The following is a 6,435-nucleotide window of genomic DNA, read 5'->3' as shown; positions in this document are numbered from 1 at the left end:
TTCCCCAAATCATTCTCCCAACTGTGCTCTAATCTTAATCCTTCAGTGTCAGAAATTCCATTAAATTTCTCTCCTGTTCTCTTATTTTATATGCAAAGACAACTATAAAAGAGAACACATTGCCCTGGCCATTTGGCTCAGCGGTTATAGCGTCGGCCCGCAGACAAGAGAGTCCTAAGTTCAGTTCCCCCTAGAAGGACACGTACCTCGGTTGCAGTTTGTCCCCAGTCCCAGTTGGGGTTGTGTGGGTGGCAGCCACTCAATTTGTTTCTCTCACATCGATGTTTCTCTCTCTCTTCCTCCCTCTCTCTCTCCTGCTCTATCTGAATATGAATGCAAAAATGTCCTCAGGTGAAGATTAAAAAAAAGAGAGAAACATTAAACAATATATACCAAAATGATTTACTTTTAATAGGTGATTAGTTAATAAAAAATTGACATTAGAAAAATAGAAAGGGAATTGAAACTCTAAGAATAGATAAGGTCACCAAGATAGGATGTATAAAGATAGAAAAGAGGAGTAACAGGGAGAGCATATTAGTAAAAATGACTATAGTTCTCTTTCCAGCCATGACAGAATGGTACTAAACTTGACCTCCAGCCAAAACACATGAGGCAACTGTTTTCAGGCACAGAGTAGAGGCAGCACTGTGATCCTTAAGAGGACAGAATGCAAAAGTGAGCACTATGGTCCCCCTAGAATTCTACCAAGGTCATGCAGAAAAATGAATCGTAAACAGAGGAGTGGTCTCACTAAGCTGAGGAGGCAGAGATCCAAGTTTTGAACTGTTTATATGGCTGGAATTTGAAGAACAGGGTAACTAACAACAGAGAGCTGCACAGAGGGAGGTGTCCAGAAGACTGAATAATGTTCAACATAGGTCCTTGGCTAAGAGCTAGGTTCAACAGAGGACATGATTCTGCATGTCCCAGCTAAGATGGCCTCCTGAGGGGCCGACAGCAAAATAAGTGAGACCAGAGGTGCTAAGCAGCATAAACAAAGAAACAAAACAAAGTTGGGCAACCCAGAAAGATCCACCAGTAATTTAGCTGCCTATAAGAACAAATTTTGATGCCTTTAAAAGGAAGACAACAGCCAGGCTGGTGTGGCTCAGTAGTTGAGCATCGACCCATGCACCAAGAGGTCACCAGTTCAATTCCCGGTCAGGGCACAGCCCAGGTTGTGGGCCCAGTCCCCAGTGGGAAGCATGCAGGAGGCGGCCAGTTGATGTTCTCTCTCTCTCTTCCTTTCTCTCTCGCTCTAAAATCAATAAAGAAAAAAAAAATTAAAGAAAAACAAAACCACAATGAAATATACCTCACGCCCATCAGAATGACTATTAGCAAAAAGAAAAGAAATAAGTGTTAGCAAGAATGTGGGCAAAGGGAAACCCTTGAGCACTGTGGGTGGGGTTGTAAATTGGTGCAACCACTATGGAAAACAGTATGGAGATTCCTCTAAAAATTGAAACTAGAACTACATATGACCCAGCAATCCCACTTCTAGGTATTAATCAGAAGAAAACTTAATACACTAATTCAAAAAAATATGTGCACCCCTATGTATTAAAGGATTATTTACAAGAATCAAGATATGGAAATAACCTAGGTATCCATATATATAAAATCTTTCCATTTGCAAATTCATGGATGGACCTAGAGAGTATTGTGCAAAGTTAAAGTCAAAGACAAACATCCTATTATTTCTCTCATATGAATCTTTAAAAAAAAGAGTAAACATATTTTGTATGCTACTACATATTTTTTTCTTTTGACTGCCTTTAAGATGTTCTCTTTATCACTTTTTTCTAGTAGCTTAATGATAATGTATATTGGTGTTCTTTTCTTCATGTTTCTCTTGATGTTTATTGAGCATCTTTGATCTGTGGATTTCTATTTTCATCAAATCTAGAAAAATTTTGGAAAATACATTTTCTGTCCTCTTTCTGATAATTATAAATAAGTTATATTGTTTGATATTGTGCCCTAGATAACAGAAGTTCTAGGGTTTCTTGGGGAAAAGTGGGTTGTCTTTTTTCTCTGTGTTTATTTTGGATATTTTCTAATAATATGTCTTCAAGTTAACTATCTTTCCTTCTGCGGTTTCTCATCTACTGTTGATTCCATCCAGTATATCTTCATTGTATCATTTCAGTATTGCACTTCTCATTTAAAACCATGATTTGTGTTATATTCAAATCAGCTTGCATTTTTCTCTTCATCATATTCAATTTTCCTCTACCTTCAGAATATATGAAGTATATTTATAATAGCTGTTTTAACATCCTTTATGTAAATTTTCTCATCTTTGACATTTCTGGGTCATTTGTAAAATAAATTTTTCATAATAATTTCATTTATAAAAGCATTGAAAAATATAAGTATTTGGGAATAAATGTAACAAACGACATGCAAGACCTCTACATTAAAAACTATAAAACAGCCCTGGCCAGTTTGGCTCAGCGGTTAGAGCGTCGGCCTGCGGTCCTGAGAGACCCGGGTTCGGTTCCCACTAAGGGTACGTACTTGGGTTGCAGTTTGTCCCGGGCCTTGGTTGGTCGTGCGGGTGGCAGCCACTCGATGTGTCCCTTCACGTCGATGTTTCTCTCTCTCTCTCCTTCCTCTCTCTCCCTCCCACTCTATCTGTACAAAAAATGGAAAATATCCTCGGGTGAGGATAAAAAAAAAAAAAAAACAACTATAAAACATTGCTGAAAGAATTAGATAAGATCTAAATAAAGGGTTGTATCCTGTCCATGGACTATAAACTTCAACACTGTTTAAATGTCAATTTTCCCCAAATTTATTTTAGATTTACATTAATCCCCATTACAATTGCAGCAAGATCTTTTAATAGAAATTTACAGGCTGATTCTAAAATATACATGAAAATGCAGTGGAACTAGAATAGCCAAAACAATCTTAAAAAACAAAGAAAGACATACTACCTTACTTTAAGACTTAACATAAAACTAGAGGAATCAAGACAGTGTGTTGTTGGCATAATAATTAACAAAGAGATCAGTGGAATAGAATTAAGTCCAGAAATAAAACCACATTTACACAGTCAATTGATTTTCAACAAAGTTTCAAACAATTGAAAGGAGAAAGAGAAGTCCACAAATGTTACTGTAAGAACTAAGGGTTTTAAGGATGGAGATTTTAGGGGCGGTTCCAAGGGAAGATCTCAATAGACTATCCAGCAGGTTTCCAGGTGTGTCTTTCAGGATCAGGGTCTCCCACTGACTGACTGGTCAGTGCAAGGGCAGGGGGTCATTATCAAATGCAGCTGGACCTGAGGTCAGCTATGAGGTCATATGTCTGGCTTTGCTGCTTTTCTGGACCTGAAGCTGAAATACAATTGAGGCCTAGATGTTATCTCTAGGGAGGAAAGGTCAGGGGGCCAAATCGTATGACCAGCAATATGCTAGGGGAGAAAAATGTCATCCTGGGGATGAGGTTCCACCCTATAATTGTCCTTTGCTAGGCACCTGGGGCTTTCCACCTTGGTGACCTTCTGTACCTGGCCCATCATCCTTGCTCGTCTTGTGTCTGTTCAACTGCCTACCACAGAGATAACAGTTGCATTTTGTAGTTGCTATATAACTTCCATATAACTTTGAGTTCTCTTTTACCCCTTTTAGTAACTGATTACTTTTTACTAGAATACAATTCTTTATATTAAATTTTTCCTTATAATCACTAGTGTGTATGTATCTCTTTTCTGATTGAATCCTGACTGATACAAAACACATCATTTAGCCCGGCTGGTGTGGCTCAGTGGTTGAACATCGACCCATGCACCAAGAGTTGCCAGTTCGAATCCTGGTCAGGGCACATGCCAGGATATAGGCCAGATCCCAGTGGGGGCCATGCAGGAGGCAGCCAATCAATGTTCATTCTCAATGATGTTTCTATCTCTCTCCCTTCCTCTCTCTAAAATCAATAAAGAAAAAAATATCAAAAAGAAAAAACTTGCATTAAAAAATAAAAACACATCACTTATCTCTTAGTCCTATCAAAAAATGCATCACATATATGCTAAATATAATCACAAAGAAACATCAGATAAACCCCAAAAGACAGCCCTGGCCGGTTTGGCTCAGCGGTTAGAGCGTCGGCCTGCGGTCCAGAGACCGGGGTTCGGTTCCCGCTAAGGGCACGTACTTCGGTTGCAGTTTGTCCCCGGCCCTGGTTGGTCGTGCGGGTGGCAGCCACTCGATGTGTCCCTTTCGCATCGATGTTTCTCTCTCCCTTCCTCTCTCTCCCTCCCACTCTACCTGAATAAAAAATGGAAAAAAAAAAAAAAAAACCCCAAAAGACTTTCTACAAAATAAGTGACCTGTACTTTTCAAAATCTCAAGGTCAAATAAGATTTTTAAAAATGGCAACTAATTGCAATGTGTGACTCTGGGTTGTCTTCTGTGATTGGAGAATAGGAAGTAATTGTAAAGAATATTTATTGGGACAATTGAGGAAATTTTGAATATGGACAATGGATTAGATAATAATATTGTATCAATATTGTAGTTCATAATTTTCATAATTATACTGTGGTAATGTAAGAGAATGTCCTTATTAGGAAATACACCCTGATGTACTAGTGGTAACACAGAACTTAGTCTCAAATTGTTCAAAATAGTCGTGTGTGTGTGTGTGTGTGTGTGTGTGTGTGTATGTGTGTGCAGGGAGGGGAGAAAGAGAAACTAATAAAGCAAATGGGCAACATGTAAACAATTGGTAGTCTAGGTAAAGTATATACGAAAGTTCTTTGTAGTATTCTTCCATCTTTTCTTAAAATTTTAAATTATATTAAAACAAAAAATTACCAAAAACAAAAAATATATTTATTCCTTGAAATATGTTAAATGTGATTTTATTTTAATGTGATTGCTTTAAAAGGAAAGCACCAATAGAAGTTCAATACTGAAATCTGATTCAAGATGTCAAATTAAATATATGAATAATAGAAACTACTGTAGGAGAGGATCAAATTTTCCTTCTACCATTCTAGGTTTTTGACTGGTCTAATAATTAAGTTAGCCTACGACTTATTAACAGGAGCAAACTTTTAACATAAAACTTATACAGAATAAAGCTGTTAGGAGGTTTTTTAAAAAAAATTTCTAACAAAGCTCCCAGCTCAGTCAATAAAAAAGCAGGTCTAAGCCCGAATGGTGTGGCCTAGTGGTTGACATCAATCCATGCACCCAGAGGTCCAAAGTTCAACTGTGGGCCAGGGCACCAACTCGGGTTGCAGGCTGGATCCCCAGCAGGGGGCGTGCAGGAGGCAGACAACTGATGTTGATGTTTCTCTCTCATCAATATCTAGCTCGCTCCCTCTCCCTTCCTCTCTGTCTAAAATCAATAAAAGAACTTTAAAACACAGAAAGCAAGTCTGGGACAATTATCAAAGTGATTAATTGAAGGAAGAATTCAGAATACCTAGATCATTCAAGCACCTTCCCCTCTTCTTCTTATACTAAACAGGAAGCATCCTCAGCATTTTAAGACAAAACTCCTAGCATTGCTTTCTAAACAAAGTGAACAATTAATCTTGTGTGTGGGAGGGGGGGTAGGAAGAGGATGCAGGCGTGGGGGTCCACAGAGAGGCAAAGCAGAAAGGTAAAAAAGAACTGCTAATGTCAACTTTTGCCTTGGCATGAACCTTGAAGTTGGTTTTGGCACAGCTCCCAGAATGGGCACTGAACAGAGAGGTAACCCAGGTTATTTACAGCTGGACAGAAAGGGAAGCTCTCCCTTGTCCCCACTCCCACAGAAAACAGGTTATTCAAACTTCTCAACTGCATTTTTGGACCTTTCTCCACTTACAACATGAACACTTCCTTCCCTCCAGCCCAATGGTATTCTAAGCAAGGACCAAGAGGCATGATTTCTGAAATCAAAACAAATTCAAATCGACAAATTAATATCAAGTCTAGCATGAAAGCTTATTGCAAAAGAACTGTCTTTTTTTTTTTTTTCTGTATGCCCAAAACCTATTACAGTGTAATTGCACAGTTAATATTTGTTAAATGAATTGATAAAGGCAAATCAATAGAAATAACTTAAATGTCCAACACTAATGGAATTGCTTAAGTACAAATCCACACAGCTAAATGTTATACACCAATTATAAAGTATATTTGTAAAATTAGTGATATGGATAAATATTTGATAATATTAATTTTTTTAAATAAAAGAGAGGTAACATATATTCATGAAGGAAATATACAACCTCTTGGAAATTTTTATTTTGTTGTTCTCTGTGTTTTCTGGTTACAAATTACTGTTATTATTAGAAAGAAACTCATATTTTAATTCTCTTATTTTTTTCTTGAGAACACATCCACACCCAACTCATATACAATTACCACCTAGCCTGAATTGAATATACCAATTAATAAATAAATGCAGGATCCTACACAGCATAAA

Source organism: Molossus molossus, unplaced genomic scaffold, assembly GCF_014108415.1.
Source record: "Molossus molossus isolate mMolMol1 unplaced genomic scaffold, mMolMol1.p scaffold_m16_p_10, whole genome shotgun sequence".
In the NCBI taxonomy this organism is placed as follows: domain Eukaryota; kingdom Metazoa; phylum Chordata; class Mammalia; order Chiroptera; family Molossidae; genus Molossus; species Molossus molossus.
This window is presented reverse-complemented; position numbering follows the sequence as displayed.